The following is a 25,515-nucleotide window of genomic DNA, read 5'->3' on the forward strand; positions in this document are numbered from 1 at the left end:
TTTCCTGCTTTCTCCTGTGGGCATTTAATGCTATAAAATTTCCCTCTACTGCTTTAAATGTGTACCAGAGATTCTGGTATGTTGTGTCTTTGTTCTCATTGGTTTCAAAGAACATCTTTATTTCTGCCTTCATTTCGTTATGTACCCAGTAGTCATTCAGGAGCAGGTTGTTCAGTTTCCATGTAGTTGAGTGGTTTTGAGTGAGTTTCTTAATCCTGAGTTCTAGTTTGATTGCACTGTGGTCTGAGGGACAGTTTGTTATAATTTCTGTTCTTTTACATTTGCTGAGGCGTGCTTTACTTCCAACTATGTGGTCAGTTTTGGAATAAGTGTGATGTGGTGCTGAGAATAATGTATATTCTGTTGATTTGGAATGGAGAGTTCTGTAGATGTCTATTAGGTCTGCTTGGTACAGAGTTGAGTTCAATTCCTGGATATCCTTGTTAACTTTCTGTTTCATTGATCTGTCTAATGTTGACAGTGGGGTGTTAAAGTCTCCCATTATTATTGTGTGGGAGTCTAAGTCTCTTTGCAGGTCTCTAAGGACTTGCTTTATGAATCTGGGTGCTCCTGTATTGGGTGCATATATATTTAGGATAGTTAGCACTTCTTGTTGAATTGATCCCTTTACCATTAAGTAATGGCCTTCTTTGTCTCTTTTGATCTTTGTTGGTTTAAAGTCTGTTTAATCAGAGACTAGGATGAAACTGCTGTCTTTTTTTGTTTTCCATTTGCTTGGTAGATCTTCCTCCATCCCTTCATTTTGAGCCTATGTGTCTCTCTGCACGTGAGATGGATCTCCTGAATACAGCACACTAATGGGCCTTGACTCTTTATCCAGTTTGCCAGTCTGTGTCTTTTAATTGGAGCATTTAGCCCATTTACATTTAAGGTTAATATTGTTATGTGTGAATTTGATCCTGTCATTATGATGTTAGCTGGTTATTTTGCCCGTTAGTTGATGTAGTTTCCTCCTAGCAACGATGGTCTTTACCATTTGGCATGTTTTTGCAGTGGCTGGTACCAGTTGTTCCTTTCCATGTTTAGTGCTTCCTTCAGGAGCTCTTGTAGGGCAGGCCTGGTGGTGACAAAATCTCTCAGCATTTTCTTGTCTGTAAAGGGTTTTATTTCTCCTTCACTTATGAAACTTAGTTTGGCTGGATATGAAATTCTGGGTTGAAAATTCTTTTCTTTAACAATGTTGAATATTGGCCCCCACTCTCTTCTGGGAAGTAGAGTTTCTGCCAAGAGAGCTGCTGTTAATCTGATGGGCTTCCCTTTGTGGGTAACCTGACCTTTCTCTCTGGCTGCCCGTAACATTTTTTCCTTCATTTCAACTTTGGTGAATCTGACAATTATGTGTCTTGGAGTTGCTCTTCTCGAGGAGTATCTTTGTGGCATTCTCTGTATTTCCTGGATTTGAATGTTGAGGGTGCCTTGCTAGGTTTGGGAAGTTCTCCTGGATAATATCCTGCAGAGTGCTTTCCAACTTGGTTCCCATCCCCCGTCACTTTCAGGTACACCAATCAGACGTAGATTTGGTCTTTTCACATAGTCCCATATTTCTTGGAGACTTTGTTCATTTCTTTTTACTCTTTTTTCTCTAAACTTCTCTTCTCACTTCATTTCATTCATTTGATCTTCAATCACTGATACCCTTTCTTCCAGCTGATCGTCACGTACTTCTCATGCCATGGTTTTCAGCTCCATCAGGTCATTTAAGGACTTCTCTACACTGGTTATTCTAGTTAACCATTTGTCTAATCTTTATTCAAGGTTTTTAGCTTCTTTGCGATGGGTTGGAACTTCCTCTTTTAGCTCAGAGAAGTTTGACCATCTGAAGCCTTCTTCTCTCAACTTGTCAAAGTCATTCTCCGTCCAGCTTTGTTCTGTTGCTGGCGAGGAACTGTGTTCCTTTGGAGGGGGAGAGGCGCTCTGATTTTTCAAATTTTCAGCTATTCTGCTGTTTTTTTTCCCCATCTTTGTGGTTTTATCTACCTTTGGTCTTTGATGGTGGTGATGTACACATGGGGTTTTGGTGTGGATGTCCTTTCTGTCTGTTAGCTTTCCTTCTAACAGTCAGGACCCTCAGCTGCAGGTCTGTTGGAGTTTGCTGGAGGTCCTCTCCAGACCCTGTTTGCCTGGGTATCAGCAGCAGAGGCTGCAGAACAGCGAATATTGCTGAACAGCAAATGTTGCTGCCTGATCGTTCCTCTGGAAGCTTCATCTTAGAGACATACCCGGCCATGTGAGGTGTCAGTCTGCCCCTACTGAGGGGTGCCTTCCAGTTAGGCTACTCAGGGGTCAGGGACCCACTTGAGGAGGCAGTCTGTCTGTTCCCAGATCTCAAACTCCGTGCTGGGAGAATCACTAGTTTCTTCAAAGCTGTCAGACAGGGACATTTAAGTCTGCAGAGGTTTCTGCTGCCTTTTGTTTGGCTATGCCCTGCCCCCAGAGGTGGAGTCTACAGAGACAGGCAGGCCTCCTTGAGTTGCGGTGGGCTCCACCCAGTTCAAGCTTCTGGGCCGCTTTGTTTAGCTACTCAAGCCTCAGCAATGGTGGGCGCCCCTCCCCAGCCTTGCTGCCGCCTTGCAGTTCAATCTCAGACTGCTGTGCTGCAATGAGTGAGGCTCCATGGGCGTGGGACCCTCTGAGCCAGGTGCGGGATATAATCTCCTGGTGTGCCGTTTGCTAAGACCATTGGAAAAGCGTAGTATTAGGGTGGGAATGACCCTATTTTGCAGGTGCCATCTGTCACAGCTTCCCTTGGCTAGGAAAGGGAATTCCCTGACTCCTTGCACTTCCTGGGAGAGGTGATGCCTTGCCCTGCTTTGGCTCATGCTCAGTGGGCTGCACCCACTGTCCTGCACCCACTGTCCTGCACCCACTGTCTGACAAGCCTCAGTGAGATGAACCCGGTACCTCAGTTGGAAATGCAGAAATCACCTGTCTTCTCCATCACTCATGTTGGGAGCTATAGACTGGAGCTGTTCCTATTTGGCCATCTTGGAACCGCCCCCCCATTTTATTTTATTTGAGAGACAGAATTTCACTCTGTTGACCAGGCTGGGGTGCAGTGGTGCAGTCATGTAGCCTCGAACTCTTAGGCTTAAGCAATCATCTTGCCTCAGTCTCCTGAGTAACTAGGACTATACGCACACATCCCCATGCCTGGCTAATTTCTTTTCTAATTTCTTGTAGAGATGGGAGTGTCCCGATGTTTCCTAGGTTAGCCTCAAGCTCCTGGCCTCAAGATGATCCACCTGCCTCAGCCTCCCAAAGTTCTGGAATTACAGATGTGAGCCACCACACACAGCCCATAAGAGATTTAAAAAACAAAAACAAAAAAAAAACTTCACTATAGCATATTCTCATTTATGCTTCATACTTGAATAGGCAGTCTTGTGAAGGGATGAGGGTGCTGATAGTCTATATTCAAAACTAGGCTGGGGGAGGCAATTGTTGTATTTTATAAAATTTAAATATTTTTAGAATTAGAAAATTGATGAAGGGCTAAAGGCTATTCAAAACCACCATGGTGGGCAATGGTTTTACTTTATAAAATGGAAGAGTCATTTCTTAGAATAAAAAATAATCAAGAGTAAAGAGTGAGGGGTGAGAAAACTAAAATTCCTTATACTAAGGCATGGCTCCAGATGCCAGCCCCTGCCTGCCCTATTGGAGGCAAGTGCTATCTCCCCACAGGTGTTACACCGAGATGACATTTCATCTTCTACATGAAAATCTTCGTTTCTGCAGAGAGCATCACTAACTCACAGAATATAAAAAACGAAAACAGAAACAAAAAACCTTGAGTCACAGGACCTAAACCAAGTTCGAAAACATCCATTGGGAGAGACCCCTAAAAGAATGTATAAGTCCCCTTCACTATAGCTTGAACAGCAATACAGATGTTGAATCCGTAAGAATAGAGCCCTAGAAGCCATCAAATAAAGGATTCCAGGCTGTCATATTTGTCTGCATTTATATGAATTAAGAAATGTATGGTTGTTAGAAAAAGGGGCCCACGTAATTTTTCACTTGACCTTGCGTTATAGAAAAGTAACAGAATGACCAAAAAAAAAAAAAAAAAAAAAAAAACCCAAAACCTGGAAGTATTACTGAATATGGTTAACAGACCTTGGCAATCGCTGTTCCATGGCTAAAATGTAAATTTTAGAATCATCTAGTACTACTGAATAATTTCTGTATATAAACACACTGAGTCCAAAGCTTAAACTTGAAATAACTGTAGTTGTGGGATTTGTATCCCAGCATTTCTTTTGTGGGTGTGAAAAGAAAATCTGGAAATTCAGCAATGTTATTAAATACAAATTCACAATATAACTTTACTTTCAATCCTTCTAGGGTCTGAGCATTTCCTTTCCATTACTAAAGAAATGGGAAATCTTAGCAAGTGAAAATATTTTTATCATTGTATTAATTTGAATGTTTTTTTCTCTCTCTAGAAGTGTTCTTCCTCCTCCCTTGTTCTTTTACTGTTTCAGAATACTCAAAAAACAATCCATAGACTTCAGCTAGTATGGCCGAATGTTTCCCAAACTTTTGCAATTGTAAGCACTCCTGGGTTCCACTAAAGGGTGGCTGATGCAGCTTCCAGATTAACTGTATCCTAAAAGTTATAGAATTATGTACCAACAGCTAAAGGACACAATTACAAGCTGAAATATTGTGACATACTGTGTAATATCATGCAATCAAATGCAGTGTTTAATAAACAGACACCTCTGTCATTTCATATTTATACAAATTTTAAAATAAAGCACACAACTGAAAACAAGTATATATGTATCCCTTTTGCATTACTTTGATCATGGCAAAGGGAAAACACAACAAACACTACTACAAAATGTTTGGCCATCACACAGCTTTAAAAATAAAGCAGATGCCGAGTTGAACATTTACTAGTGTGTGATGTGTCAGCCAAGAATCTTCTTAAGGTGTTATAACTCAAGCATTTTTCAGAATTTGGTTCATAAATGTCTTACAATCTGTTATTGACATAATGATAAGGGAGATGAGTATCTCAGGCTGGGTCTCCCCCAGAATCAGATTAGGAGACAATGTGTGCATGCAAGTAGTTTATTTAGGAGATAATCCCAGGAGTACCAGCAGGGGAGAGGCAAAGTGATACAGGGACTGGGAAGAAGACAACAGGGGATGTGTTAATGAACAGGTTACTTCTATGGGCAACTGGAGCCCAATCCCATTGGAGGCTTCTGGGAGATGGTTATGGAACATACTTCAGAGTTCTATCTGGGTAATCTGGGGTATTTAACTTCCACTTGCCATCAGATACTGGATAAAGGTTCCTTATTAACTCACCATTATTAACTCCTCATTAACTTGCCAGCACCTCCAGCCTGCCTGCCCCATCTGTAACCTGAAGAAGAGGCCTCAAGGAAAGAGCTGCAGGTGTCTGCAGTAGATGCTCTTGGCATATAGTAAAATGGTAAGTGTCAAAGGATATGGACAGAGCATCAGCAGTCTGGTACAATGAGGGATATTTATATATATATATATATATATAGACACTGAACAGATTCTTTAGCTCTCTGAGACAACATGAGGTTGGGGCTGCAGGGATCTAAGCCAAGACTAAAGGCAGGTAAGCTAAGGTCTGGATAAGGTCTCCAGCAGAATAAGACCACCAAGGAAAAACTAAAAGCTGGTTAACAATACCAAAAAACTAAGGCCATAGGCATAGTAGACGCAGATAAATATCATAGCTCATGAGGTACTCTGAAGGCTAGGTCATTCTAAGGTATGAACAGGATTAAGAAAATAGATGACTGGAGAAAAACTGGGGTATAGTGTCAGCACCAAGCAGAGCTCTAATTCTAGTTTATCTTTGTTTGTACCAAAGGCTTCATATCCAATTATGTGCTGATAAACTTTAACAACTGGCTGCCTGGGGAAGAGGGGTGGCATGGCCTATTCCAAGCTACTCATGGTTTAATGATTGGCTTGCAAAACTCCTGAAAATTTAACAATTGGCTCTCACAAATTGGAATGAGCCAGCTTCAGCATGCCATTGCCTGCATCTCTCCACCCAACATCCAGCCACTTTTTAAGGGCTACTGACTACCACTAAAACATATCCAGTTCCTGGTGTTGAAGGTTATGCCTGTAACTACCTCAGTACCTATGTAGGTGGGTAACAACATTGATTTGGGTCTTGGTGATATTTAGTGGAGGCTGACCTCTTGGAAACCTCTGACTCTCCTTCATCATTGTCTTCCTCGGAGCCTTCGAAATTCTTTGAGTCTGGAATTATGATTTTGGAAGAAGTGCCTCTGGGTCAGATTCTGGAAGTCCTTTACCACCTGCACATTGGCATCGGTAATGTGTTTTCTCCATTCCATATCTATTCCAATGGCTTATGCACTAACATTTGTTCCATGTATTTATAGATAAAATCAAATTATACTCATATCCAAAAGCAAAAGAACCTGGAACTGTCATACTTCAGTTAATGAACACATCACACCACAGTCATATACTCAGCTCTCCTCCACAGTTAATATCACAGTTAATGCAGATTATGTCAGCCCAAGCCATGAACAAAATGTTGCACATGAAATCAACAGAAAGGCATGTTCAGTTCATACATTGGGCTTCGTCTCCACCCAGAGTTCAGGGAACCCTGTATCTCCCCCATTAAATCTTAACAAACAGAGGTAATTGTCAACCATACTACAAGAAGCCACTCCTTCTCTGCAAGCAAGCTACTCACCATTAATCAGCATTTACCATGACCTTCATATTTTTAAATATTAAGTGCTACATTTCTATAACCTCCCCAATAGCCACACAAGTTCTACTCTGGATTCATGCTGAATTGTGTTCCATTCTCTTGATTGTTTCTTCTATGTTCAGAAAGAATGGTAGATCCATTTTCAAAGTAAAATATCCCCCTTTCCCTGTCTTCCTCTGGTCATACATAAAGAAGTTATTAAGACATCGCTTATGTATTCTTTGAATTTCTTTTCACTTCAGTGAAACTTCCCCACAACTTGCTGGCCCTCTTCACTGCTAAGGTGGCAAATTTGAGTTGGGTTCTTCTGTGTCTATGTTTTATGAAAAGAAGTTCTTAATTATGTCAATTATAGAATTAGAGTAAAAATGAGTATAAGGTTCCAATTATTTGGACATGCTACTCTGGAAGTTCTTGTATTCAGAAGGCATCTCAAGGAAAGTCTGGAGAAGAAGAAACTATTTGTGGCTTAAAACTTGTTCTCTTTATAGGGCTTCTCTTTGTGGTAGGTACTCCTTGGCTCTGATCAAGGCTATGATTTTAAACTCCTTTGTTCAATTTTACACTGTCATCTGAAGACTAGTAGCAGAAAGTAGCAATTTGAATAACAATAGTCTTTCAATGTAGTTCCAATATTTCTTCAAGAGGTATTTAAATAGAAGCATTTCTTTAATATTTTCTGACAGGTTTTCCTTTGAAGAAACTGTAATCTATATAATATTTTATTTTCTACTATAGCACATCCCATCCTTCTGTCCACAGCAGCCAGATGGTACTTCTTATTAGCTGAAGAAATAATCAGAAAAGAAAAACTGGCCATTGAACAATTAGGAATACTACCTGATATATTATTCCCAGGTATACATTCTTGGTTCTCAGTAGCAAGAATGTGCCAGCTTTCAACAACAAATGCTGGCAAGGATGTGGAGAAAAGGGAACAGGGAATCCTTGTATGGAATGTAAATTAGTACAGCCATTATGGAGAACAGTTTAGAGATTCCTCAAAAAACTAAAAATTGAGCTACCATATGATCCAGCAATCCCACTCCTGGGTATATACCCAAAAGGAAGGAAATCAGTATATTGAAGAGATATATGTACTCCTATGTTTGTTTCAGCACTGTTTACACTAATTAAGATGTACACTAATTAAGAGAAAGAAAAGAAAAGAAAGGAAAGAAAGGAAGAAGGGAAAGAAAGGAAAGGAAAGAGAAAGGAAAGAAAGGAAAAAAGAAAGGAAAGAAAGAAAAGAAAGAAAGAAATTACCATGAGATTAGAGTAACTGAACAGGTAAGAGGTAGATGAGATAGGAGATGGGGGTGAGAAGGGGAAGAATGGAGTGCCTAATCTGTATTTAAGTAAACTTCATTTATTTAACACAGGTTTCTTTTCATAAGGTGCTTGGCTGTTTGGAACTGTCATTTCTAGCTATCTTAGAACTTGTCAATGGTAGGAGTATACCTCTTTCTTTAAAAATCATATTATAAAAAGATACCTAAATGTACTTTTTTTTCTGTTGCAACCCTAATTTATATTATTATTCCAGAAAGTTTTTCTTAATTTCAAACTAATTTTTGTTAAATTAGTTTTAGGTTTAAATTGTTCTGCTCACCAATCTTTGACTAATGATTGTCAAACAAAGTCCTGCTATTTCAAAGAATCCCTTGGTCAAATGGCATCACAACATATATCACTGTGAAAGAGAGGATTAAGGAACAAGGTTATTTCCTCAACTGGCAAAAAAAAAAAAAATTGTTGATTTGATTATAAATTTTATATGCTGAATTGATCGGTGTGAAAAATGGTATTTCTGGCACTGTGATCCTCTATAAGGAACAAACTTGATTATTAACTATGGCACACAAATCATAATGTTCTATTATTATCGATTATCAATTATTCATTTCCTTGCAATCATTTTCCCTTCAAATATTCCAACAGCTTACATAAAAGTCACCTAAATTTTCCTCAAGTCACCTGCCAAAGGAAACAGAGGATATTCAGAACATACAAGACAGGTGAGGAAAGTGGTTGGAAATCGGGTGGGATTTAAATATTTCCCCTGCCCATGCTGACCTCTAATTCACTACTAAGATAAGTTGCTTCAGGTGATGAAAAGTGGGAAATAATTTTATGAAGTCAAAGACATTTCAATATCTCATAGAAAAGGATATTTGTAAATGGTTGCCACTACTTGGAAATGACTCAAGTTTTAGCTCATTTAATTGCAGTAATGTTATCTTTTATGTATGTCATCATTTTTGGTACATTTGTATGTAACTATTGGGTATAACATGAGAAATCAAAATAAGCAAATTACAGGCTAGGCATGGTGGCTCATGCCTGTAATTCTAGCACTTTGGGAGACCGAGGCAGGCGGATTACATGAGCTCAGGAGTTCGAGACCAGCTTGGGCAACATGCTGAAACCCTGGCTCTACTAAAAATACAAAAATTAGCCAGACATAGTGGTGCATGCCTGTAATCCTTGCTACTTGGGAGGCTGAGACATGAGAATTGCTTGAACCCGGGAGGTGGTGGTTGCAGTGAGCTGAGATCGTGCCATTGCACTCTAGCCTGGGCAAACAGAGTGAGACTCTTGTCTCCAAATAAGTACATAAATTAGAACAAACAAATCATTAAGAATTTTATTTGAATATTGTATTAATGCTTTCTCTGTTTTGTTTCATAAATGGTTTCTCTTGCAGACAAGAAAATTTATTAAAACTTCAAATCACACAGGATTGCGATGGATGCCATATATATTAAAAGTCTTTAAATTGTTGATTACCTCTAACCTGATGATTCCGTGAAATAGATCACATTCATTGCAGCCTTAACTAGATGGCCTATTATAGAGTCTGTTTTAGAAACAGATACTAAGTAGATTGTTTTTAAAGGCAAGTATACTCAGATCAACTGTTGACCCTACATTGGATGGGCATGAATTGTAATGGGACCCATGATGGAGCCAAGAAAGTATGAAGAGTAACATGGGACTCCCTTCCTCAAGAGAAATACCTCTCAATCATCCTACTGGCAAGTATGTACCATCAGCTTCCTTTGTGAATGAACAATGTGTTATTTGTTCTTGATTACATAAAGTGAAAGTTCCTTGACATGTACTCATTCTAGAATAATAAGTATATGGTACAAGTAACACTGAAAGATACAGAGGTCAATGCAGCTTAGAAAGAAACTGAAGAGGGCAAGGGAGTGTGAAAACATTTTGGAGGCAACTGCACAAATAATAAAGGCTTAATTTGTGCTGCCTGCCCTTCCTGTGCTCTATGGCACTGTTTCCAGTGTCCCGCAAAAGGCCATCACCCATAATCCCAAAGATCCACTCTTCACTATAAGGCCCAAAGACTCAGGATCTGATGAACTGTGAAAATATGACCTCTTTATGACACTAGCAAATTTACCAAGAAGTGAGTGGAAGAAGTATACATGCTTTCTCAGTAGTATAACATTGCTTTTATTCAATTGGATATGACAGTTATTAAGTACCTGCTCAATATTATGCAGCTATGGCAGAAACTCAACTTACTGAGGGACTTGGAACTAGACTGAAAAAGAAGATAGGCATGTCAATACTGGCATCCGAGAGACTCCCTTATGTCTGCAATGCCTTCCACCTATCTCTGAATTCCATGACCTCCCAGAGGTCTTATCTGCTAATTTGAAAATATGATGGAAATTGTCTTCATTTAACCACCCCCCTCAAATGCCATTTCTATTCACTGTATTTTTAGGGTGAATTAGGTTGTAAGTAACAGAAAAGCCAACTCAAAATAGCTTAAACAATAAAAGGCTAAGTAATTTGAAAGTTTAGGGTTAGGGCAGGGAGGTTTTAGGGTAGATTTGATTCAGTAGTTCAACAATGAAACAGAAGGCCCAGATTCTTTCCTCCATGCATCAACTTTATCCTCAGGATGTTTCCCCTTTCTGGTCTGAAGACAGCTCCAGTGGCTCCTAGAGATACATACTCTTCAAGGGAGGCAGAGAATCAATATAGCTTTAAAGATCCTAGAAGCTTCTTTCCCATAAGTTGCTAGTATTACTATTATATCACAAATCCATCCCTGAACCAATATGTATGGTCAAGGAATGGGATTACCCTCAGAATCTCAGGCCTAAGAAAGAGATCTCACTTCTAGAGCCATGGGTGGGATCAGTTTTTCCAAAAGCAATTGAAGGAATGGAACCAAAACCTCAAGGTTGAAGAAAAGCTACACAGAAATACACTTGTGATTACTAGGCCGGAGAAAGAAGACCTCAGAGGAGCAATTTTTCCCTACAAGGAGAAGCCACCATCCATACTCCATCCTTTGTCATTGCTCTTATGGCACCATAAGGTTGGGTGTTTTGCATTCTGAAAAAGAAGAAATAGGTGAGGGCATGACACATATGGGCCTGAGGTCAGAAATATTTCTTTCCTTTTCAACAAAATGAGCCACTTTTTAAGCTGAACAATTTTAGCCAGTGGTGATCAACAGGCTAGACAGTGTCATTTGTCTGGAGCTGTAGCCACAACAGGGCTAAGATCAACATATCCATCACACCAGACAATTATATACACTAGTTATTTGAGGAACATGAGCACACAAGAAAAGAGCTGCCCAATAGAATGGCTGTCAAAAGACTCAAGAACTGTTCTATACCATAGCCAAGGGTAGAGGAGAATACCCTTGAAACATAACTCCCAAAATGCATGGCTTATCTGAGAACCATCACTTCCATTTGTGGCCATCACCTATTCTCTACCTCCTTGCCATCCCCACCTCTTCCTGCTCCTTGGATTTCACCTCTCAGCAGCAAGGAGGACAAAAGCACCCAGATGAACAGAGCAAGCATCATTCTTCTATCTCTTTTCTATCTATCATCCTTCTATCTATCTCTTCTTCTCTAATCAGCCACGGCTCTGCTTTAGACATTTTAATTCTTGCACTTATTTTTAAAGCAAAAACTGGGGGATCTATAGGTGGCCCATTTTACCAAAAGATTAGGTAATCGAGGAGTAAGTTATAAGAATATCTCATTGGCAAGAAGGGCGAAGTTTTCTGCCCCTTACTATCATTTCTCCAGTGTCCACAGGCCTTGCTTCTGAGACGCTTCCCACTGAAAGGAGTTAAGTCAGCTGGTCCTGAGTATTCGGGCCATAATTTATGCCTGTAATTCTATGTCCTAGCCCTAGAAAAATGAATCAAATGGGCTGTCCTAGAGTAGTGAGTGGGTCACCAACAGTATCTCTCTACATGGAGGCCAATATGTTACAAAGCCACAAGATTCCTTCCTTTAGGGGGTTTTTTTCTATGCTTTTTGTGTGCATCACTCCATATCCTCACTTGCCTTTCACATTTCATAAACGGAGGAATTTGTGGTCAGAATAGTCATTTGCCATCAGCAAAGTTTAATAACACTCAGTTAATTTCTAGGAAATAATAGGCTTCATTAAATGCTGAAGTCTGCCAGATCCTTCACCTCTTCAATAGAGGTGTGCTTGGCAACTGACGGGTTGGTTTTGTTTTGCTGCATTGTGACATGCTGCCCTGACATTATATATTCCACCAAAGGAGTGAAAGCTAATTCAAGAATTATCTGTACCATGAAAGTTCAATATGCTAGGCATTTACTTAGTTCTACTCAGAATTATTTATCATTTCTGAGAAAAGATTTTATATTATGAACTATAATTCTACAGTTTTCAATTAAGTGTGGATTTAAAGAGAAAAAGAAGTACAGTCATATGTATGTGTACAATTAGTCATAAAATCATAAAATTCATCCGGCCAATATTGAAGACAGTGATTCTCAGACTTATGAAGTTTTGGCATCCTTTTATTTGTTTCGTTTCTAATGGTTCCATATTCTGCCCCAGAATGTCATAGTTTTAAAAACTACATTAAAACTTCTTTTGTTTTGAGGGGTTTATTTTTTAGAATTCCATGACATCCTTCAAGGGTACTGAAAGATAGCCCCAGGGTTGTAAAAATATATATAAAGTGAAGAATAAGTGATTCAGGGCTTCAAAAATTAAACAGTACAAATTGTAACTTAGCCAACATTTTTGTTGTTGGTGTTCATTTGTTGTTATTGTTTTCTTAGAGAAGAATCTCGTTCTGTCGCCGAGGCTGGAGTGCAGTGGTGTAATCATAGCTCACTGTAACCCCAAATTACTGGGCTCAAATGACACTCCTGTCTCAGCCTCCTGAGTAGCTGGGACTACAAGCATGTGCCACCATGCCCAGCTAATTTTTTAAAATTTTTTCTAGAGACAGGAGTTTCACTGTGTTGCCCACGCTGGCTTCAAACTCCTGGTCTCAAGTGATCCTCCTGTCTCAGCATCCCAAAACTAATGCCTGGAATTGCAGGCATGAGCAACTGTGCCTAGATTGAAGCCAACCTTTTAAAATTTCTATGCCTAAAAGTAGAGTTTGCCTCTTTTTTAAAGCAGTTTGTTACAAGTCATTCAGAATTTGACAAGACTCTAGAGAGTTGGGCTTCTCAAACTTTGGCACAAGAATTACCTGGAGGGTTTCTTAAAACACAGATAGGTAGGCGTAATCTCCAGAAATTCTAATTAAGTAGTTCTAGGGTAGAGCCTCAGAATTTGTATCTCTATCTAGCTCCCAGTTGATGCTGATGCTGCCAAGGCCACAGATCACAGACTATAGGGTTTTTTTTCACAAATCCGAGGTCTACATTATGTAGAAAGACAAACATTCAAACTCCTTACTGTTTCTTCATGGAGAATAAGGACCAAAAAATCAACCTCAATATTTGATCTTATTGTCTTGAAAGCTATAAGGATGCTTCTGGAGACAATGTCCACATCCACTGAGGATTTGGAAACAACAACAAAATTAAAATCAGGTTTCAGAATCAGCCACTTAGGTTAATTCCATAGCCCCAGGGAGCAGCTGACCACTCAATTCTGGTTGATCTGACTACCCATTTTGCTGCCTCCAATTCACAAATACCTATTCTTTAATTTAGGGCAGGAAATTCTGTGTACACAAGAATATTACTTGGGAATGTAGATGGTCTCTAGGAATAAGTAATCCTAGACAATAATGCAAGCAATGTGAATCCAGGCTGCAGAGTGAAAAAATCAACCAGCTAGGTGGTTCAATCTCCAAGATGCTAAATACACAGGTTGATTAATTTTTTTCTTCACCAAAGTTTTGCTGAATTAACTAATTAGCAGGGTTGGGAGGTGATGTGAAAGAAAATATTAGTTTGATTAAAATAAGCAGTAGTTATTTTTATTGATAAGTTAGGGAGGAAGAAAATAAATATTTGTCAGCACCTCCAAGTACAAGCCTTGTGTTTATTCCCTAGCAGTTCAGCCCATAAGTTAGTATATTTATTATTATCTCTATTTGCATATTAAAAACTAAGGTTATTTTAATTGATAAGTTAGGGAGGAAGGAAAAAAACATTTGTCAGCACCTCCAAGTACCAGCCTTGTGTTTATTCCCTAGCAGTTCAGCCCAGAAGTTAGTATATTTATTATTATCTCTATTTGCATATTAAAAACTAAAGCTCAGAAAATGTAAGTAACATGCCCAATATCACTATGCTACAAAGCTGCAGATATGGGTTTCAATAAAATCATGCTCTTTCCTCTACACATGCTAGTCCTACTGATGTAGCTTCTCTAGCTTCTCTTACTATTTAATACTAATAACTAACATTTACTGAATGCTTTCTGAGCATTTGATATATAGATTGTCTTCAATGCTTACAACCCTATAAGATAGGCACTGGTAACAAACTATAGAAATGATCCCTGAGGAACTCAAACAACTCAACAACAATCTCATTAAAAAGTGGGTCAACCCAGGTGCAGTGGCTCATGCCTATAATCCCAGCACTTTGGGAAACCGAGACAGAAGAATCACTTGAGGTCAGTAGTTCAAGACTAGCCTGGCCAACATAGTGAAACCCCACCTCTACTAAAAACACAAAATAAATTAGCTGGGCATGGTGGTGCATGCCTGTAATCCCAGCTACTTGGGAGGCTGGCAGGAGAATTGCTTGAACCCGGGAGGAAGAGGTTGCAGTGGAGCCGAGATTTCGCCACTGCACTCCAGCCTGGGTGACAGAATGAGACTCTGTCTCAAAAAAAAAAAGTGGGCCAAGGACAAAAGTAGACTTTTTTTCAAAAGAAGACATACAAATAGCCAGCAAGCATATGGAAAAAAAAAATGCTCATCGACACTAATCTTCAGAGAAACGCTAATCAAAATCACAATGAGATATCATCTTATACCAGTCAGAATGGCTGTTATTTTAAAAAGACAAAAATAACAAATGTTGGGAAGGATGCAAAGAAAAGGGAATGCTTATACACTGTTGAGGAGAATGTAAATTAGCACAACCTCTATAGAATAAAGTTTGGAGATTTCTCAGAGAACTAAAAATAGAACTACCATTTGATACAGCACTTTCGCTACTGGATATATACAAAAAGGAAAATAAATTATTATATCAAAAAGATACCTGTACTCATGTTTATTGCTGCACTATTCACAATAGAAAAGATATGGAATCAACCTAAGTGTCGACCAAAAGACAAATGGATAAAGAAAATGTGGTATATATACACAACAGAATACTATTCAGCCATAAAAAGAATGGAATCATGTCACTTGTAGCAACATGGATGAAACTGAAGGCCATTATCTTAAGTGAAACAATCCAGACATGGAAAGGCAAATGCCACATGTTCTCACTTATAAATGGGAGCTAAATAACATGTACACATGGACATACAGTATGAAATGATAGACAGTGGAGACTCAGAAGTATGGGGGAGGTTGGGGGGATGAATGATGAGAAATTACTTAATGAGTACAATGTACATTATTCCAGTGATTGATACACTAAAAACCCTGACTTCACCACTGCACAATATAACCATGTAACAAAATTACACTTATATACCTTGTAAATTTGTACAAAAAAAAAAAAGTAGGCACTAATATTATCCTCATTTAACAGATGAGGAAACTGAAGCGCTGAGAAGTTAAGTAATTTGCCCAAAGTCACACAGCTAATCAGTGGTAGGGCTGGGATTTGATTCTAGGCAGTTAAAATTCAAGCCCATGCTCTCAACTATTATCACCGCATTGGACAACAGAAAAGATGCAGCTTGGGAATTATTTTTAAAACAACCACTTATCAATAATACACCATCAACTTAAGATTTGAGACTTAAGAGGACTCTGAGTTTGGCAATAATAGAATATAGAGGAGGTTAATCTTGAAAGAGTTTTTGAAAAGTTAAGAAAAGGTAAGTTTTCAACCAGGTGTAAGAGAGTTGAAGAACGTGATGGGGTGGGATAAGGCCCAAAGGCAGAAGAGGGAGTACATTGCATTTTGAGGAATATTAAGAAGGTAAGGAACCATGGTTAAATGGACAAGAAAAATCTGGGAGAGTTTTGTTTTCATCTTGTCTTCATCAGAAAGGTACAAAGTGAACTGAAATACTTTATTGCAGCATCTGAGGAGGAAATATTTTAAGACTACTAACATAGTTTGGATGTTGTCCCCCATAAATCTCATGTTGAATTGTAATCCTCATTGTTGGAGGTGGGGCCTAGCAGAAGATGTTTGGGTCATGGGGGCAGATTCCTCATGGCTTGGTGCTGTCCTCAGGATAGCAAGTGAGTTCTCTCAGTTACCTGGTTGTTTAAAAGTATGTGGAACCTCCCCACTACTCTCTCTCTTGTTCCTGCTTTCACCATGTGATGTGCCTGCTCCTGCTTTGCCTTCTACCATGAGTTAAAGCTTCCCGAGGCCTCACCAGAAGTCAAGCAGATGCTGGTGCCATGCTTGTACAGCCTGCAGAACTATGAGACAATGAAACATCTTTTCTTTATCAATCACCCAGTCTCAGGTATTCCCTTACAGCAATGCAAGAACAGCCTAATACAACTACCAACTCTCCTGAAAAACAAAACATTTTGCGGACATTCTATTGAGATGTAGCCTACTCAGTTTCTACATTGCAAAGTGACCTTTCAATACAAACAATAGTTTACTGGGAAAGTCAGCAATTCAACTTGTCTTTCTAGAGACTTTCTTTCTTCTCCTTGGGAGCTACTTCAATGAACCTGCATATGTTAAGAACAGAAGCAAACTCACACTAAATGTTCAAAGCTGAAAAGCAATTTGTCAGAAAGCGCATCAATCAGATGTCACTGTCTATCTTTGGGATCTGTACTTTGTTAAGAGCAGTGATTTCCATATATCATTTTTCTCCATTGTTTGTCATTGGTTACCAGTTTACACTGCATGAATGCAGCCTCAAATTTCATTTCAGTTATCATGGGACAACAATCTTTTCACTTGTAATATTTGCATCCCCTCACCTGGAATGTCCAGCTTCATTGTGAGAGATTTGATGACCATAGTCCCAAATGGTTGGACCAGAATATCAAATTCAATAAGGCAGAATAAAGCATAAAAACATTATGCAATGCATACTGGAATAAAGGCAGGATGGGTAGGGCAGACCAAACACCTAGGGGAGATACTTTCGTTTAAGGACAAACCATTAACACCAGAATTCAGCCCTACCAGCAGCCTCACTTACAGTCCTTCTTCCATGCTAATTACCACAGGACATAATTTGTCCTGCCCTAAAACTAGCTTTTGCCCTTAGGAAAGCACATATAGCCTTTTGGCTGTTTAGTTATTATAGCCTTATAATATATTTTGAAGTCAGGTAATGTGATGTTTCTGCTTTGTTCTTTTTGCTTAGGATTGCTTTGGCTATTTGTGCTCTTTGTTTATTTCATTAAAATTTTAGAATTTTTCTAATTCTGTGAAAAATGACATTGGTATTTTGGTAGGGATTGCATTGGATCTGTAGATTGCTTTGGACAGTATGGTGCTTTTAATGATATTAAATCCTCCAATCCATTAGCTTGGGTGTTTTCCACTTGCTTTTGTTCTCCACAATTTATTTCATTAGTGTTTTATGGTTTTCCTTATAAAGATCTTTCACCACTTGGTGAAATTTATTCCTAGGTATTTTTTTCATATTTATTGTAGTAGGGATTGTCTTCTTCATTTCTTTCTCAGCTAGCTAGTTATTGGTGTAGAGAAATGCTACCAATTTTTGTATGTTGATTTTGTATCTTACACCTTCATTGAATTTATGTATCAAATCTAGTAGTATCCTTGGGTAGCAGGTTTTTTATTTTTAATTTTTTAAAATTTCAGCACCTTGAATATGTCATCCATTCTCTTCTGGCCTGTAAGGTTTCTGCTGGAAAACTCCCTGTTAATCTGATGGGGATTCCTTTATGGGTGACTAGATACTTTTCTCTTGCTCTTTTTAGTATCCTCACTTTTGCTTTGACTTTAAACAGTTTGGCAATATGTGGCTTAGAGAAGACCTTTTTGTCTCATGTCTAGGGATCTTTGGGCCTCCTGTATCTGAATGTCTAGGTCTCTTGCTAAACCTGGGAAGTTTTCATTTACTATTTCATTAAATAGATCTTCTAAACCTTTCTTTCTCTCTTTGCCCTTGGGGACACCAATAATTTTAATATTTGGTCACTTTATGTTGTCCCAAATGTCATAAAGGTTTTGCTCATTCTTTTTTATACTTTTTTCTTTATTTTTGTCTAACTGGATTATTTCAAAGGACCTGTCTTAAATTTCTGAGATTCTTTCTTCTGATTGATCTAGTCTATTGTTGAAGCTTTCAAGTATATTTTCTGTTTCATTTGATGCATTCTTTAGCTCCAGAATTTCTGTTTGTTTGTTTTTCAAATATCTATCTCTTTAGTAAATTTTTCTTTCATATCCTGAATTGTTTTTCTGATTTTTCTGTGTTGGTATTCAGAATTCTCTTATATGTCACTGAGCTTCTTTAAACTCAGTTTTAAAAATTCTTTATCTGGGGATTTTATGAATTTCTTTTTGATTGGGATCTGTTGCTAGAGAATTATTGTCTTCCTTTGGAAGTGTCATATTTCCTTGCTTGTTCATGTTTTCTGTGTACTTACATTTATATCTGTGCATCTGTTGTAATAGTCACTTCTTCCTATTTTTTTAGACTGCTTTCATAGAGGAAGACTTTTTTTCTGAAGATCTATATATGTTGTTGTTTAGGTAGGGCACTTTGGCTTTTATTTTGGGTGTATGCAGTAGTGTGATTTCTGTATGATTTATTCAGCTGTAAACAGTGTCAATGGTATTGTGATTTCTTCAGTGGCTTAGTGTGTTCTTATTAGTGGAGGCTACAGTGAAGTTTTACTGGGGAATAGGATGCCAGGTGGGCCAGTGTTTGGGCACCAGTGGTGGCAGCAGTAGGCCGAGTGTGCCCGTCTTTGGCCTCCAACATGACTTACACTAGTACCAATGTTAGGGGGCCTAGATAATTCAATTCTTGGGCTTTCAGATGGCTTGTTTGAATCTGGTAGTGGCAGTGGTAAGCCTGGCATGTGGATAGGTTCCCAGGTCCTTGGGCAGCTGGTATGATATGGGCGATGGCAGTAGCAGTGGTGGAGCAACCTCCTGGAACCCAAGCAGTCCATGCTAACGCTGATGGTGGCTATGACAGGTTGGGTGGCTATGACATATTGGCTACGGCCATTGGTGGTGTATGTAGGTGGGCGCCAGCTGTGGTAGAGTTGGTAGGTTGTATCAGCCTGACTGCAGATTCCAGGAGGAGTATTAGGTACCAACGATGGTGGACTGGGCTGAACAATTTCCAGGCTCCTACACAGTATGCTCAATAACTTGGGGGAGGGTGATGGGGGTGCCGACTGGGCTGGCCCCCAGGTAGTGTGTTCAGGTGCTGTTGCTGATAGGCAAGGGTGAGGTGACCCCAGGCCACTGGCAAAATTCTCAGGTGTGGGCAGTGGTGGCTGTGTTGTAGGCCTGCCACCAGGTAGGATGAGGCCACTTTCAGTGGTTTCAGTGTAGGGGGGTAGCTGTGGGATGTGCATTTTTCTCACACTTCATTCCCACAGTAGCCTGCAGCAGCACTGGGATTTGTCCTCAAAGTGCAGTAAAGTGCCTGGTCTCCCCTCTCCCTTCTTGGCCAGGCAGCAGCAGCAGCAGCAGTTTCAACTCTAACCCCTTGGCAATACAGAGACCTTTGGAGGTTAGGCTCTAAAAATCTACATAAATAATTCTGAGTTTGACTTTTTTCTTACTAAGCATTACAACATAGCATTTTACCATCATGGTGGTTTTAAAATATGTCCATAAATTCTTTTATACTCTTCCATTCAAAGGGTAGAGCCTAACCACCCTTCTTCCTATATTTAGTGACTTTCTTCCAAAGAATAGAATATGGCAATACTAGAATATATGACTTCTGAGACTAGTTCATAAAAAGCATATTAGCTTTTTGGCTTATTCTTTCACACCACTGGCTCTGGAGGAAATCAGCTGCCATGACATGAGGACACTTAAGCAGCTAAGTGGAAGTCTCCTGACAACAACCAGCACTAACTTGCCAGGCATGCAAGTGAGCTATGTTGGAAGTATGTACTTCAGCCCCATTCAGGCTTTTAGATGACTGTAACATCAGCCAACATCTTTACTTCAACTTCAAGAGAGACTCTGAGCCTGAACCACCCAGCTAAGTTGCTCTCAGGTTTCTAGCCCACAGAAATTGGGTTCAGCAATAGATGTACATTATTTTAGGCTACTACACTTTGGGGTCATTTGTTATATAGCAGTAGATAACAAGCACAACTATATTGTAAATTTCTCACAAACATTATTTTAATGGCTATAGTTTACATATATTTTTATATATGCATGTAAGCATACATATCTATTTTAACAGGAAGTAATCTATGTTGACAGGTGTAATGTCAACAACATGAAAAAGTTAGAGAAAGTCTCAGTTTTTCCTAATAACTTTTATGTTTTATTCAAGTCAAAATAATGAAGAGGTACTTTTCTAGATATTATAAAACTCAGGTTGAGATCTTTAAAAGTCTCTTGTTTCTCATGCTATACTTAACATATAAAGAAAACTACATTCTTCATATCTACATGGAAGAAAAATTAAATAATTTATCTCTTAAAACATTTCCTTTATGTTAAAATCAGAGAAATAATCTATTCCCTCTGTTCTCCTTCAAGAGCTGAGGATTTGTGTGGCTTTTCTGATAATTGCACTGTAATTTCAATATTCAAATGATCCTAAAGAAGAAAAAGTATGGACCATATAAATACACCATTTCTGGAATTGCCATAGATGAATATCTGTCACACAAACTATTGGGATAAAATATTATGCATTCACACAATCACTAAATATTTTTGAACGATTATTTATATAATAAGCACAGGGATATCGTTGTTAACATGGTAGACGTGTTGTTGCCATCACAAAGCTTACAATTCAGCATAACATGCAAACAAGCAAACAGGTTATTAAAACAGAGTGCTCAAACTATAAAAATCCTAGAAGAAAACCTAGGAAGTACTCTTCTACACATTGACCTAGACATTCAAAATCACTAATCATCGGAGAAATGCAAATCAAAACCACAATGAGATACCATTTCACGCCAGTCACAATGGCTATTATTAAAAAGTAAAAAAGGCTGGGCGCAGTAGCTCATGCCTGTAATCCCAGCAGTTTGGGAGGCCGATGCAGGCAGATCATTTGAGGTCAGGAGTTCGAGACCAACCTGGCCATCATGATGAAACCCCGTCTCTACTGAAAATACAAAAATTAGACAGGGGTAGTGGCATTCACCTGTTGTCCAAGCTACTTGGGAGGCTGAGGCAGGAGTATTGCTTAAATCCAGGAGGCAGAGGTTGCAGTGAGCCAAGATCGCACCACCACACTCCAGCCTGGGTGACAGAGCGAGACTCTGTCTCAAAAAAAAAAAAAAAAAAGAAAGAAAGAAAAAGAAAGAAAAAGAAAAAAAAAGTAAAAAAATATAATAGATGTTGGCAAGGTTTAGGAGAAAAGGAAGCACTTATATACTGTTGGTGGGAATGCAAATTAGTTCAACCCCTGTGGAAAGTAGTTTGGAGATTTCTTAAAGAACAACAGCAAAAAAAGGGAATTACCATTTGGCCCAGCAGTCCCATTACTTGGTATATACCCAGAGAAAAATAAATCATTCTACCAAAAAGACACCTGCACTCATATGTTTATTACGGTAGTATTCACAATAGCAAAGACATGGAAGCAACCCAGGTGCCCATCAATGGTGAACTGGATAAAGAAAATGTGGTACATATACACCATGATATACTATACAACCATAAAAGAAGAATAAAATCATGTCTTTTGCAGCAACATGGATGCAACTGGAGGCCATTATCCAAAGTAAATTAATGCAGAAAAAGAAAACCAAATAGTGCATGTTCTCATTATAAGTGAGTGGGAGCTAAACATTGGGTACACATGGACACAAAGATGGGAATCATAAGCACTGAAAATTCCAGACTGGGGGAGGAAGGGAGGGAATAGGGTTGAAAAACTACTTCTCAGGTATTATGTTTCTTCAGGGGCTTAGTGTGCTCTTATTAGTGGAGGCTATGGTGAAGTTTTGCTGGGGAGTAGGATGCCAGGTGGGCCAGTCTTCAGGCACCAGGGGTGGCAGCAGTAGGCTGCTGTGCCAAACCTCAACATCAGACAGCATACCCATGTAACAAACCTGCACATGTACCCCTTGAATCTAAAATAAAAATTTAAAATATTTTTTATAAAACAAAATATAGAGTGTTGAGTATTACAATGTGGAAGGAGTAAAATGCTATTAGGGCACACAAAAGATGAACTCTATCCAGGTTTGGCAATAAGGTAAGGCTTTCTAAGTGAAATGACCTATAAACAGAGGTTAAATCCAGTGGGGTACTAGTAAAATGACTTTCCAAAAAAAGGAACTAAAGTCTTTATTTGCAATGTTTGCCAATTTCCATAACATAAATGTTCCCACGATGGACAATTTTAAGCTACTGATATGAAAACACTGATCATGAAATTTGGAAGACAAGTAAAGAATCAACTCTCACAAGCTAGTACAAGCTAGCTCCAGCAAACCACTGGACATGCCTCATGAATTGTGATATACTCTCTTTCTTATCCCTCCACCCTAGCCTTTGTTTAGGTCTGTGTGATGCCTTATGCATGTTACTACAATAAACTCTAATTGACCCACCATGGCTGACTGACTCCTGGGTCTTCTCCTAGCTCCCTCCCAGTTACATGCACATCACACCTCTTCTGTGCATAAAACTTTCAGTGATGTACCATTGCCTATAAAATCAAAACTTTATAGTCTGTCTTGCCTGCCTATTCAACCTCAACTTACAACACCTCCTTCCATGCCTGCTATACGCTAGCCATGCTAAATGGTCATCACTGACCTGTTAGTCCTAGAATACACCATCTGCCCACACCTCAAGACTAATAAGATGTGGGACTCAAGGAGGAATGAGACAGTTGAACAGAAGCCTTCACTGATCGGTCTCCCTACAGGAACACCAAATAGAATAACTATCCACACCTCCATAAGAAAAACAGCATCTTCATAAAAAACAAAAATCAGGTGAGCAATCATAGTACCTGGCTTTAATTTCATATCACAGAAACAGGCACTGAAGAGGGTAGGAAAGGCAGTCTTGAATTGCTGACGCCACCACTCCCCATCCCCTATCAGTGGCATTGCGGTATTAAGAGAGAAGCTGTGCACTTGCAGGAGGGAGAGCACATGATTGTGGGACTTTGCATTGAAACTCAGGGCTGCCCTGTCACAGTGGAAAGCAACACAGGGCAGAATCCAGCCAGCATCCACAGAGAGAGCATTTACACCAGGCCTAGCCAGAGGGGAATTATCCATCCCAGTGGTCAGAACCTGAGTTCTGGCAAGCCTCACTTCAGTGCTCCAACTAAAGTGCTCTGGGGTACTAAATAAAGTTGAGAAGCAATCCAAACCACAAAGGACTGCAATTCTTGGCCAAGTCCTGCTGCAGTGCTGGGCTTGGAGCCAGTGGACTTGAGACATCAGCCAGGGCAGCCAAGGGAGTGCTTGTGTCACCCTTCCCCCAACCCCAGGCAGCACAGCTCACAGCTCCAGGAAAAACTCTTTCCTTCTCCTTCTCAAAGAGAGGAGAGGGAAGAATAAAGAGGACTCTGTCTTGAACCTTGGATACCAGCTCAGCCACAGTAAGACAGGGTATTGGGAAGAGTTCTAATGCACCCATTCTAGGCCCTAGCTCCTGGATGACATTTCTATACACACCCAGGGCCAGAAGGAAACCCACTGTCTTGAAGGAAAGGACTCAGTCCTGGCAGGATTAATCACCTACTGACTAAAGAGCCCTTGGGCCCTGAATAATCAGCAGCAATACCACGGCAGTATTCATCATGGGCCTGGGATAAGACCCAGAGACGTGCTGGCTTCATAACCCAGCACGTTCATAGCTGTGGTGGCTAAGCAAAGAAACTCCTTCTGCTTGAGAAAATGAGAGGGAAAAGTAAAGGGGACTTTGCTTTGCAGGTTGGGTACCAGCGCAGCTGCCGTGGGTAGAGTACCAAGTGGATTCTGGGGGTCCATGATTCCAGGCCTTGACTCTTAGATGTTTCTACATTTGCCCTAGGCCAGAGGGGAACCCACTGTCCTGAAGGGAGAGTCCCAGGCCTGACAGCATTCACCAAAAGCTGACTAAAAAGCACTTGGGCCTTGAGTGAACATTAGCAGTAGCTACACAGTACTTGCAGTGGCCCTGGGGCAGTGGTAACCACAGGAAGAGATGATTCTACTTGTGGAAAGAGGAGAGAAGAGTAAGAAGGACTTTGTCTTGTGCCTTAAGTGCCAGCTCAGACACAGTAGAACAGAGCCCTAAATAGATTCCTGAGGTTTCTGATTCCAGGCCCTGGCTCCCAGACAGTATCTGGGGACCTGCCTGTGGTCAGGGAGAACTTGTGACACTGAATGTAAAGACACAAGCCTGGCTGGCTTTGCCACTGGCTGATTGTAGAACCCTAGGGTATTGAGGAAACAGGCGGTAGCCAGGCAGTGGTTACTGTAGATCGTAGACAAGATCCAGTACCATGCTAGCTTCAGATATGGCCTCAGTACAGTCCCGGTGGTGGTGACTACAGGAGTGCTTCTGTCACCACTGTCCCAACTCTAGGCAGCTCAGCACAGAGAAAGAGACTGTTTGTTTGGGACTAACTCTGCCTGGTAATCCAGAGATTTCTTCTAGATCTTACCCAAGATGACCAAGGCAGTACCTCTCCAAGTATGCATGAGCCACAGCATTACTGGGCTTGGGGTGCCCCCTAATGCAGATACAGGTGCAGAGACCAAAAACTTAGATTATAACACTGATATGGTTTGGATATTTCTCCCTGACCAAATCTCATGTTGAAATGTAATCCCCAATGTTGGAGGTGAGGTTTGATGGGAGGTGTTTGGATCATGGGGCCAGATCCCTCATGAATGGCTTGGGCCATCTCCTTGGTGATAAGTGAGCTCTGGCTCTGACTTCACATGAGATCTGATTGTTAAAAAGTGTGTGGCACCTCCCCCCAACTCTCTCTCCCTTGCTCCTGCTTTAACCATTTAATGTACCTATTCCTCCTTCACCTTCCACCATGATTGAAAGCTCCCTAAGTCTTCACCAAAAGCTGAGCAGATGCTAGAACCATGCTTCCTGTAAAGCCTGCTGAACCATGAGCCAATTAAACCTTTTTGCTGGCCAGACATTGTGGCTCATGCCTTTAAT

Source organism: Theropithecus gelada, chromosome X (assembly GCF_003255815.1).
Source record: "Theropithecus gelada isolate Dixy chromosome X, Tgel_1.0, whole genome shotgun sequence".
NCBI lineage: Eukaryota > Metazoa > Chordata > Mammalia > Primates > Cercopithecidae > Theropithecus > Theropithecus gelada.